Raw genomic sequence first — 13,136 nt, 5'->3', positions numbered from 1 at the left:
AGATGGGGCTGCACTGTGATACCTCCGGAAAGCCCTCCTGCACGATGCTCTTGGCTTCCCTCTTCAGCAGAAATGGGGTGATCCACTCAGAAGTGAGACTGTTTCGTGGCTCTGGCAGCTGGGCTTTGTCAACAAACCCTGCCCTCTCCTAAATTTCTCCTGTTCTTAACCCAGGTTATGGTCCTTTGTTTCTGAGGATTGTCTGTGCCACCCACCTGCAAGGCAGACTAATGCACAGGTGAGACAGTGCAATAAACATGGAGATCACCATCCGCTAGCTGGACTTCCACCGGGTTTTGTTTTACTTTAAGGGTGACTAATTGCTGTAGTTCACCTGTAAGCCCAGCCAGTCTGCCTGGCTGCTGCTTCTGTAAATGGTAGTTAGAGAGGTGAAGAGCTTGCTCTCCCCCGCCACTCCTCCCCTTGCTGTGTGTGTTCATTGCTCTATCCATTTCTGGCTACGTCCTTTTTTCGGCATCTGCTAGCCGGGGCTGTGTGACACTTCAAAAGCCCTGACAGAGCACTCAATCAGGAGTTCACACTGGGCTGCCAGTATCTAAACCATGCAGGGCATGTGCGTGGCGTTGGAGCAAGTAACTGGGTTTACGTTACTCTTAGGAAAACATGAAGGTTTGTATCAGGTCTGTATTTCTTTGATCACAGGGACCACAGTTCTTGATTAGGCTCAAAATGTCGTTAATGTCACTGGGGAAAGTTGACACCATAGTTGTGTCCATCTCTCAAACTAGCAAGATATCTGCTGTCATGCTTTGACAAGAGTTCAGTGTGTGGCAGCATCTGTAACACACAGTGCTCAGTTACTCTATGAAAGCATCTGTGCAGGGGTCTATCAAAGAACTGTCATTCGAGCATCACTCGGCCCTCTTCAGTGACCTTATTCTACAGGTTCTTTTTTTTAATAGCTCACTTGTTCTCAGCACCATATTTGCCGCCACCTCTCTTTTTCCATGGGTACCACCAGCACAGTCCCTGAGACCCTGGTTTGGATTGCTGATGAGGGCGATAGGCTCAGAAGCCATCAGTGAGTAATTTTGTTACTGGTGGCCATGCTGAGATTTGCTTTAGCTTGTTTCCCACAGGATTAAAAACCCCACAAAACTCAAAAATACTTTCCTATGGATTGAGCAGCCCTAATAGAATCGCTTGATTATTTTTTTCTTAATTTTTTTTCCCCTGTGAATAAAGGCAAGTTCAAATGAACTCTGCCTGAAGGTGTAGTTGACATTTGAGAACTCTTGTGAATTGGATTCTCAAACATATATCGAGCACACATCTTTTTCCAGTATTGGGAGTTCTTGAAAAGTTTGTTGCCAAAGAGATGTGCAGACTCTGTCATAGGACAGTAAACTCCTATATTGTCCTTTACCTTCCACTCTAAACATGCCAGCTATAGTCCAGACCTTAAATTGCTGTATTTAGATAGGGGTCTTTTTGCTGTGTTTTAAGAAAATATATAGCTTAATTTCTGCTGCAATATCAAATTATATCAAGGTTTCAATGTATTTGAAAGAAAACATTTCCTTAAAGCTGCACCTTGTTAAGTGATGTTGCAAATCCAAATGATTGCACTGGAAACAGAAATGCTTGCAAGATCCCAGCTATGGTCCTGTCAGGAAGAAGTGCGGAATCACTTTCTTTTTAAAAAGATTTCTTTATCCAACACCCTGTTCATCTGTTTCGTTGTTTGTTACGCTTCAAAGAAAACTGTGTGCTGTTGACGTGGTGCCTTTTCCTGCTGGGAATGATGACACTTCATGGCAGCTGAGCCATGGTGGATACCAGTCTCTTGTTCAGGTAGCAGGCAGGAAGAATGGCAAAACTCAGAAAAACAACTTCTTTACTTGAATGCGAAGGCTCGGAGTTGCACAGGACTGGAAAACGACTGAGCAAGCTGCTACGTGTCTGTCTAGTGATGAGCTTTGCTGAGCCCCCAGGAGTGCGCAGGATGGCTACTTGGAGAGTATTTAGCCACCTGAATCAATCACTGCAAAGAAGAAAATCTTCCCAGTTCCCAGGCACTGCAGGATTGGCAATGAGAATGAATAAGTAGAATTAGTGAGAGTGTGTTTTACTTTGTATAAACTAACTAACACTTTTTTTTTTTTTTTTTTTTCCTGGCCACAAAGGTGAGATTCAGATCTTGAAACAAAACCTGATGTGGCTGTAAGACAATGATGTGCGCTGAAACCAAGGGCCTAATATTCTGCTTATGAATAAACTGTTTATGTATCCACCAAAAGAGTCTCCTCTTTCTTTTCCTTTGCAGTCGGGTTGAGGTGTTTCCGCATGTAGCCACATCATCTTCGCCCTTACTTAGTGCTAATTGGGCACGTCTTGGTGTTTGCAGGAGTTCATGGTTCTTCCCCTACGTGAGCTTCGGTGTCTATAAGGAAGAGATGGTTTCTGTGAAAGCAATACTACTGGCCCTGGAGTGACTTTGTTGCTTTCTCTGTTGAAAAAACAGCTTTTCCCTGGGCCATATGCGGTGTGAGCTGTCTGTCTTGACATAAGCAAGATGTCCAAGTGAATACTTGTGTGGCAGCCCAAAACTGTCTCAGTCCTGCCCTTCCTGCTGCTCTTGTCATATGCTTTTCATACCAGTGTAAGTGCTTGTCTGGTCCCACTGTCAGCCAGTTTAGCTCCTTGGATCTGTTTAGTGGGGTATCAAATGAGTATCGGTGCCCCTTGTTAGGGGAGAGGGTCTGCTGGCCTGGCGTGAGGCTGGGGGGGATGGAGGCAGCCCTGGCAGCTCCTTCCATCAGGGAGACTACAGAAAGCCTGGAGTGGCCAGTGGAGATTTGCTGTCTGCCTTTGAGGTCTATCGTTGGGTAACACAAATCTCACCTTTAGTTTGCCAAGCTGGAGCTAGAATCACTTGCAGCGGTGTTCCCGTTAGGAGAAGACCTGGAGAGACTCTTCCCATAAAGGATCGTTTGCTGGAGCACGGCGTGGCCCTGCCATGCCTTCCTACCCCAGCTTGCCCTGCTAGCAGGTATGGTGTGAGTGGCGTAACATGGCTGAGCAGGCTGAAAAGTGATTTTTTTTTTTAATTTTTACCCCCCATTACTGACAAAGTTAGTCTTCATTTGGCATTGGCCTTACTCTGCAACCTATAGTGCCTGTTCAAAACAGCGGGGCGAGTGTCAGCCCTGGGCTGCAGGAGGCCACCTTAGTTTGGCTGAAGCTGATCTAAGGTTGCATCTTGGAACTTTAGAATATGTTTATGTAATATAGCTGATGGCAGCAACCACATATATATTTTGCTTGCATTGTAAAAATGCCTGTAGGAACTGCGTTAAATAGGTACAATATTACCACTGATGTGGCGCCTGTAGAGCTGAAGAACGAGGGGATTAGCAGAAAGTTTCTCCGCTAAGCAAACCTGCAGCAGCTAAATTTACATTTTCCACACAGGAGTGAAATGCTTGTGAGCTTTCCAATTATGAAGCGTAGACTTATTTCAGGCAGGAACTAAAATCTGAGTAATTTAAGGGCAGGGGTTTATATACTGTCTTGATCCAGTGCCAGGGAGCAGTGGCTGAGTGGGAGAGAAATTAAATACTTAGTGGTCAGAATGACTAAACTGGTGAGACTTGAAAAGCTAATGCTGATCTACGCCATTAGAAAACTGGCAGTCCCTGCTCTTTAGTGACAGAAAGACTTTATTTTTAGTGTTGGCAGTTGATCAAGTACTGGACTTATTTCAAGCTCTTCTCAGATGGTACAAAGTATTAGCCTCCAACTGCTGTTGAAATAATGGGTATTAAAAATCATGTTGCAATTAAGGGGATGAAGATGATGAAAAGGAAGGGAGTAAAATGATAATCTACGTTGGATTTTAAAGTCAGTCCTGCACGGCCTGTCTCTGGTTTAGAGCTCCGTGTTCTGGTTGGTGAATGCAAATGCCAAACCAGTCCATCAACTGCAGAGGAAAAGCAGAGTGGAAGTGGGGAGTGGCTGTACCGGGTCCTGGCTGAACGGGAGGTGAATTGAGCGCAGGTTGCTGGACACATGGCGGCACCGACAATGTGAGGCTGGAGGGGCTGGCGTGAGGGGTTGATCCCTGTGGCTCTTTGCATAGTGGAGCACTTGTATCTGCGGTCCTTGCTGATCTTCCTAGGTTTGCCAAAATGCTGTATGATTAGAAACGTTAAACGAGGGGCAAAAAGGTGGCAGTCCCGCGTGCCTATGCCTGTCGTCGTAGCAGAGGTAAAAGCAGGGCAATTGAGCTTTCTTTCCATTTTCCTCCCTTTTCAGGAACACAGTGTGCGTGTCCAACTGACCACCTCTTTCCTTCCAGCGGTGGCTCCTGTTCATCTCAAAGAAGCAGTCGGAAGCTTTGGCGTGCTGAGGGCTACCTCGGTGAAAGCAGATCACGTACCAGCCACGGCGAAGTGAAGCGTGGTGCCTCAGTGTTCGCTGCCCGTACCATTGCTGCACAGCTAAAGCAGAAGTCCTGATAATTACAAAGAATTTCACAGACATTTAGCTAAGACATCTATAGTCTAGCGCAGCAGATATTTACATCTACCTCCTTGTAAATAAGTTGATGTCACCGGTGCATATATGAAGGTATAAGTAGTTTCAAAATGTGGCTTCTATTCAGAGCAACTCACCTGACATTTTGTGCTGCTATTCATCCTGAAAATGCTACATCCGTGAAATAATTATGCCTTTGTATGAATTCCTCTCTTCCCTTGTGCTCTACTGGGTTTTTTGTTGTGCTAATCATTGTGAGAGATTTGTTGCTGGTTTTTTTTGATGACTGGCATGGATACTGCGGAGTACTTCTAGTTGTTGTAGGGTTTCTTCCAATGGAAAAACATGACATAAGCCATACCTCTCTTCCTGCTTACATGAGAAGGTATGACTCAAGTGCTGTTAAAAAATGAAGCAACATAAGTTAATCAATTAGGCTAGGAAAGGAATAATACTCTTTTTATCTCATTTCCCTCCCTTTCCCCCAGCTCTCTTTAAAGAATTTACCTCTTCCTGCTAGTTCTAATAAATTGATTGTTTCAGAATTAGATTTGCACAAGGAATTTAAAGCACAAAGATGTTAAAACTGGGTTTGTGGTACCCAGTGCGTGTCCGTGCAGGGTGTTCTAGCCGTAAGGGTGCCCTGAGGCCAGGGCTGAGAAGGGAGGAGGGAAGGTGCAGAAGCCCCATGCTTTTGCAGGAGCAACAGTAAGAGCAGTTTGTTGTTCCCAGACTCACTGGTGAGTGTGATCTGTGCTGCCAGAGATACGGGATCACTTGGACGTGGAATTTTTGGTAGTGCTGGTTCTGACAAATGCCTCCTTAAGAGCAGAGCTGTGATCATGAGACACGATGGCAAGGTCATACCTTCCAGTGCTGACAATCGCTAGTGGTGACAGTTGCAAGGCTATTTTGGGAGTGCTTTTCTCTTTGTTTTCTGTGAACTCCTTTCTCTGTGTTCCCAGATTTAACCCTGATGCTGTTCAGCTGTCATCAGGCTTGCCTTCCTATGTGGAGCACTGGCTGTTTGCAGTATATGTTGACATCATTTATTTACTCTTATTTTGCATTCAGTGGAAGATTGACTCCCTTCATCTCCTGGCTAACTTTGTTCCGTATATTTTAGACTTACGACAGGAGAACAGTAGAGAAGTAAGTCTTGTCATTTAATCCCTTTGACTGTGACCTGTGTGTTGTGATAGTATGACTTAACTGGCCTGCTAATTCTGCCAGCCCCCAATGTATTAACAGTTAATGTCGCTGCTGGTATCAGTATTATCCTCTGGTCTGTAACTCTTTAACCAATTCTAAAACTCCTCCAAGTGCTCTAGTTACCCTAATCATATAGCGTAAGGCTGTGGTAAAGAAAACCATCTCAAGCCTCAGATCAAGGAGTGACCTGGTAAATCTTGGCTCTTAGAGGTTTATCATGTGACCGCTGGTAAGTTACTGAGGGTGGGATCTATCTCACCCTGTTGTAAGTGGGTTTATGCTGGGCTGCAGGCAGTGAGAAAGGACAGGTACTGTGAGGGTAATACATCCCACCCAGCTGAGACAGGCAACACCCTCTGGGTACATCTGTTTCTTTACACTTTGAAAATGTCGATGAAACGAACCTTGTGCAAGGCAAGGTGTGGGAACAAATGGCTGGGGCAGGAGAGACCCTGGCAACCTGGAGTTAAACCTACTTAAGAAGTTGTGAGGTTCTCGTGTTGAATTCAAGACTGCATTTCCAGGCACTCAGAAAACATTCTGCTTTTAGTTTCATGCTTTTTATGGCCTGTGTTCACTGCAGTAACTCTTTGGCTCTTCATTTAGCCCGAAGAAAACCTTTTAATCGGTTTGAGTGTGATGTGGGTCTGTCTGATCTTGTCAAACATGGTCCCACTGGTAGTGTTAGGAAGGGGCGTGCTTGGTTTGTATGAACAAAAGCCGCTTTAATCACCCATATCTAATGCAGAATCTTTTGTAGCTAACGGGTGTTGCAGCCTCTGCCACGCAAATGAGTCTAGGTCAGGTTTCCAGCATGAGAACATCGTTTGGGAGGAGAAAGCTAGAGGCTTGGGTAAATAAAGCGTCTGAGCGATGGAGGTGAGTCAGTTCTGGATCAGAGTGGCAGCAGACACATGACACAAATTGTGTATACTAGTCCTTCCCCACAAATATGAAGATCCCTGGATTTATGAAGAATAAATATGCATATCTGTGTTTGTATATAAGTACATACGTGCACATGTGTACATGTTGTACACACACACCTCCACAGCCTTGAAAGCTGGTGTGAGTTCACTGCAAATCCTACCTTGAGCAGGAGGCATTAATTAGAAGTGTCCTGAGGTCCTCTCCAACTCCAGTAGCACAGTAGGATATATGTTGCTGTTCTTTACCTGCTTGACACTGTTGTGTTGTTGAGATCTGGGTACTCTTAAAATGGTCCCTGCTCCGAGGATCTTGTCATCTAAAATATGAACTGTTTAACCATGTGGAAGAATGGAGTGGCTTTCTGAGCAAACTGGCATATGGAGAAGGGTCCTGAAGATCAGTGCAAGAATGCTATGCCATGAATGTGGGGTTGTACGGAAGAACCTCAGAGGTCTCTGTTAGTAGTTTAATTTAAGAGTTACAGGGACTGGGATTAGTGATGGAACAGAGGGAGGCAAACCTTGTTAGGGGAGGGCTGTATGTGTGAGCTGTGACGATGGTATCTGCACTTGATTTCTGGATTTCAGGAGAATCTGATAAAAGAATTAATAATGGGGGTTTCATGAGTGATCTGATTTAACAGCAACATTTTGCACAGGCCATACTCCTGTACCATACTCCTGGAAGGCTTAGGAGATGAATACTGGAGTACTTAGAAGAGATGAAGCATGGTCTCTGCTGGCCTGGTGCCTCTAATACTCAATTAAAAAAGCCGGCATGTGTCTGACTAGCTAGTTTACATATTGTATTTACGTGTGACAAGTGGAGCTGCCAATTATGATTTCTATGTGGGAACCATGAGGATTGCTACTCAAGAATCTGACATGGTAGGATTATGAGATTTTCACTCTTCTGCACCAAGAAGTCACCAGGATAGAGTTCTGTCACAAGGCCGATGTATTCATAGTAGAAACATGTAACGCAGAAGCCAAGCGTTAGCCCTTTCTTCTTTTCCCTTCTTGCATCTTTCCTCCACCTTGAGAAAATGCATAGGTTCTCTCTCCCAAATCCTGACCAACCCAGGAGGGAGCACCAGGGAATTAAATACAGCCAAAATTAAACCCAAAGCATTTATTATAGGTTTCTTGGCTGAGTTTAATTCCAAGCTCTTGTAAGCACACTGCTGCTATTTTATTTCGTGATCATATGACACTGGGTGATGTGACATACTGTTTGTAAACTAAATATTTACTTAAGGGGGCTGCACTCAGAAATGCAGTACGCTCTCAGCCAAGCTCAACCTTGTTACATGCACTGCTGTGAGCAGCGCTGCCGTGTTGTGCAGGGAGGCAGCAGCTGAAGTGCCGGTGCTGCTGAGGAGCTCTTGCCGAAACACTGATGGGAACTGTTCTGCCTGCAAACAGTTGCACTGAATGTGCACGTGTTTATGTTAAACTACTGCAATACTGGGTAAGTTGCGCAGAAAACAGTTGCCTTAATGTGGGTGCCTGTGACAGCACTGCTGATGTGCAGGCATTGCCATGGCTTCTGTGTTCTGGGTTTGTAACCATTGCCCTTTCTCCATGTGGAGATGGAAAGGTATCTTTTTTCCTCACTTAGCTGATCCCAAGCCATTTCTTAGGAATTTGTCGGGTGGTGCAGTTGTTCTCCTTGCTACTATCCTATATGTATTTATTATATAGTGGGAATGTAATACCAGTCATAGGCTGGGGTTTTGCTAAATGTGATGCACCCCCTAGAAAGTGAGCAGTGTTGTACTGTTTACAGCTTGTTGGAGCTTGATTCTTGGTCCTCTGAACCCTTCAGTCTTAGCCCATCTGACTCCTTTTACTCCCAGATCATCCTGTGTCCGTCCTGTGGGGGATGCCCAGGAGATATGCAAACCAAAAACCTTGGCAGGCAGCTGGAGCTGTTGCGTTGCTGATACTCACCAGAAGTGCAGTGATGCTTGTGTGTTCTGAAGGCTCCGAGGAAGGAGCAAACACTAACAATATATTATAATAATGAGGCTTCATTCAAGATAAAGATCAGATTTTGTCTGGTTGTTGAGCAAGCTTTGCCAGATGAGCAGAGTTTTTCTGTAACATTTCCTGGTGTCCCCCGTTTCATTATTGTAATGTAAACTTCATGCTTGAAAGAAGAATGCCTTGGCAATAGCTACTGGCAAAAAAAAAAAAAAAAAAAAAATTAATGCAGTGAGTGTCCCTGGCTGTAAAGGGCTACACCTGTTATCTAAGAGGGGGAAGCTAATATGCCGTATCTGCAAATTTTAGAAACTGAGCACTTCCTCCCTATGGAAAAACTGCTAAATGCTGGTCCCCTGCCAGGAGCTGAAGGAACACCATGAGCCGTGGATGGAGAGTTGCCCAGTGATGCCTGGGATTTAAATTGTATGAGCCAACTTTCTTTGAGCGGTTAGTGGGTAATTCTGGGCACTGCATGCAGTTTGCATCAAAGACTGCTAAAACTGCAATACATTAGTGCTGTTCCAGAAGCACTTGAAGCTAACCAACTGCCAAGAAAAATAGAAGGATGACAAGAGATTAGCCCGCTGAAGATCTCTGATTAGAGGGAAAGGTGGTCACAGCCTACTCCCACCCTATCTCATCGCCTTCAAGGTTGTATGGTATCTTTCACAAAGAAGAAAAAGGAGGAATTAATACAGAGACAAAAATGCTGTGCTCTGTAGTTAACCTTGATTTTGTCCTCTCCTACATGCGTAACCAAGCAGCTGAGGGTTAGCAGTGCTGAAAATTGAAAGAATGAAGCCTGTCTGTGTATGTGTTTTTCTTGATGCAAATCTCTACGGGCGATTTAGGAGACGGAGTGTTTCCTCACGCTAAATAACTACCCACCAAAAAGGCAATGTTAATTTTCAACCAGCTTTTTTTTTTTTTTTTCTTACTTTCTTTCCTCCCTCTGGGGGTTGGAGGGGCAGGTGTCTGCTTTGTAATATTGCTGTCCAATGTAGTTATTCTTACAACGTTCCCAAGGAATGCTGTATCAAATAAAAGAGAAGGACTTCGCATAGCAATAGATCCTCTCGGGTTACTAAACTTATCCACTCTCTTAAATTTAAGGTTAGAGGATTAATAGTACTTAATGGAGGACACATCTACCCCGTTTACTTCCTCTTTGTCCTCTTCTCCTTCCTCCAGTAACCTCAGGTAACCCGTTTTGCTTAGCCAGGAGATGAACTTTACCCTCTGAATCTCAGGGAATGTGTTTCTTATGTGGTGTTCTGCAGCGCTCAGCTTTGGCAGATACACGCAATAAAACACGCAGCAGAGATTTTCTGCAGGGGTATTACCAGTCAGGGCTCTCAAAAATTTTAGGTGTGCAAGTGTGTGCCCTGAATGCTTCTGAACAGTGGGAATTTCTGTTCTTTGTAGCTCTGTAAAATGACGTCATGTATGTAACTACTAATACCATTAATGTGTGCGCAAGTGTGAATTCTGTGATAACATGCAAGTCTTACTCAGTTGATACTTTAAAAGTATACACAGAAATATATTGCAGCCCCTAAAAGCTACCATTTAATCTGTTATAATTTTTATACGTGTTTTCTAAAGTTCTTAAATTTAGAAGTTCTTTAGAAATGAACATTTTTACTCATTATCCCAGTTGCTGGCCTCATAATTATTGCTCTAAGGTGTGTTAAATATGTCATAGCATGTTAAGATACAAGCAGTGTATTCTTTTAGGGTGTCTTGACTAAAAAAAGATACGAATAATCCTATGCCTGATAGTTTCTTACATATGGCAATGATGAGATTTTCAGAGCTGAGCAGGGGTTATCCAGTACCTCTTTTTGTCAAATGCCATTTCCTGAAAATCCTTCTCCACCTCACTTTTTAAAATCTTGGCCAATATGATTAGTATTATATAATATTATGAAAAATGCAAAAAACCCTTGCATTTTGACATTTGAGGCAGGCAAGAAGCCATACCTTCTAGTGCTAACGCAGCCTCAAGTAATTAAAATAACCCTGTTCGTGTTACCCAGCTCTGCTAATTTCTGTTCTTTCGTGTCACTAACTAATACTCAAATAAATATTTGCCGAACAGCGTCACATTGCTTGATCACATAACTTGAACAGCAGTTTTTATGATACACAGGTGGTGAAGGGTGGAGTGAGGGTGATTTTTCTTAGTTATTAAAGAACACAATGCTGCTCTAGTAAGGGCTTAGTACACCTTTGCGACTGACTTTATCTTCATGGCAAATGCAAACAGCAGGATGAAATGTGTTACGGTTCCCTTGGGGAAGTGAGCGAATGCCTGCTGTTGTCAGCACCCATGTAGCTTTGTCACTTTGTCATCGTTTTATCTCTTCAGAAGCCAGGCGAGTCAAATTACTGGAGACTTCTGTGTAGGAACAGGTGGGCTTTGATCCCATTATCCCTTCTGTTTCTAGCATGCATTCCATGGGAACTACGCGAGACGGGGACCAGCGGAACAGCAAGGCCAATAACAGGCAGAAATTTAGAAGGGGGGCGGGTGGTGTCTTTCATGCATTTAAACAGATACTTGATTTTAGAAATTTTAGAGTCCAGTGTATCCAGTGGCTTGAGCAAGAACTGGTCTTTTCTCTTGGCCAGTTCCCAGTATGTGCAGATGTAGTGGGTGTATTTGGGTGGTTTAAATGATAAACAGTGTAAATACAATTCTCCATCAGATATGTACAAAGCTCACAATATAGAGCCGTTCTTCAGTCTAAATTTAGATTTACACTCAAACTGCAGGTAATACTTAAACAAATACAGCAGAGCAGTAAGTATGTACAGGCGTGAAACATCCACCTTGCTGCTTTGTCAGAGCCATGCTGATAAAATTCTTCTTTGAATTCTTTAGTCAGCCAGAAATGATTCTGCTCAAAAGAAACCACGGCATGGGTGAACTTCTCTTGGCTATTCTTGGAGCAATACACTTTTAGACGAAGTCAGTTTTATTTAAAAAGTGATATGTAATGGTTGTGTTCCCAGGTAAATGTAAATAACTCATCATTAAGATTGTAAGTAATTTATTTGAGTTGTGGGGGCGGAAAACTTGAAGTGTATTGCCGTAAATATGGGTGGCAATAAAATAGACATTAGCTCCTGAGTTTTGTGGCTTCAGACTTGAATTCAGTGTGATACTCTTCAGTCCCCAAGTTGTTGGGAGTTTTTTGGGATTGTTGGTTGGTTTTTCTTTCAGTCCTATTGCCTGAAATAATCCAAGGGAAGTTCCCCAGAGCTGGGTGTACAGGATGGAGCTGTTTCGTGCCTGAGGGTAGGAGAGTGCTGATGTGCTGAGCAGGGTGATGGAGCCAACCCGGGGCAGTCTCATCCATTTCTGGGTTTGGAGCAGTCCCTGAAGTAAACTATTGCTAGAATTATGCTTGTGCTTTTCTGGCAAAGGTTAAGGTAAACCAGTCTAAAAGAAGGGCAGGAAACATGCTAAAACTGCAGCGTGGGCTCAGTCAGGACTTGGGTGCTGGAGTCTGCTCCTGGGGCGACCTTTCCTAGTGCCATAGGCGTACCCTGTGTCCTCTCGTGTTTGCCAAGTAACTCTGCTAGGAGTTAGTTTTCTGGAGGAGGCTTCCTTAGAGATTTAGAGGCTAGTCTTTTGCATGACTGCTTGTCAGTGAAGCAAATGTAGGAGTAACTGGTGTTTGCAGGGTGAAAGCCTAGTTTAGGGTTTGCAGTTGCAGGAGAAATAGCAAGAGCTGGTTATCCTGGTGTAGGACATGTCTCTCCTTTGAAATAAGCTATGCAGCATAGATGAGCGTGTTAGATACTGTAGGATTGTCTCTTTTTAGTGGGGGTGTTGGGTAGAGAAAATTTCCTTGTTTTCATTACTTGCCAGGATAGGAACGGATAGTCAGTGTCGCTCGTTTTAGAGGAACGATCATCTGGAAGTCATCTGACTGCCGTAACTGATAGATGTGCCCACATCAAGCTATGCAGAACGATTGAGCGCTGAGATTTTGGAGCAATTTCAACCAAGCTGATTCCCCCTCTAGTAATGAGGAACTCTGTTTCTCCCTGTAGCTGGACACGCAGTAAAAGACAGTCCTTTCACCTCCTGGTCATGCTTGGTGCCTCTCAGCTGAGGCACATGCATTTGGACGTATGTATTAAATTGCCAGCTCATCCTTAAATAGCAGCCTCCAGTGAGCTGTAAATGCAACGCAGAACGTGCTGTAGCCAGGAATGTGAGGAAGGAGGAATTCCACCCAACAGAACTGCTGAGACTTGAAAATCTAGCTAGGTTTTCTTCTGGCAACTTCAAAGCTAGCAGGTCTCTGTAAATGCAGGCTCTAGAATTAATACAGCAGCTAATAAAGGGTTGTCATACTCTTCAATAGCTCACAGGGTCTGTGGAGCTAACAGGGAAAGTTGTGCTTGGTTATACTCAGGAAAATTAATAGATACTGCTGAATAAAGAAGTTATTAACATCTCTAAAATTCTACCCTTGGTATGGTCACATC

The 13,136-nt window shown here is 43.9% G+C and overlaps 1 protein-coding gene across 6 annotated transcripts in view; it reads left to right on the top strand.

Moving 5' to 3' along the window:
* The window catches only part of PPP1R12B (protein phosphatase 1 regulatory subunit 12B), a 120,910-nt gene that overhangs the window by 17,287 nt on the left and 90,487 nt on the right, over nucleotides 1-13,136 (top strand). The window lies entirely within an intron of this gene.

This window comes from Falco punctatus, assembly GCF_963210335.1.
Source record: "Falco punctatus genome assembly, chromosome: 17".
In the NCBI taxonomy this organism is placed as follows: Eukaryota; Metazoa; Chordata; class Aves; order Falconiformes; family Falconidae; genus Falco; species Falco punctatus.
Note: the sequence above shows the minus strand (reverse complement) of the source record. Positions and strands in the feature narration are given on the sequence as shown.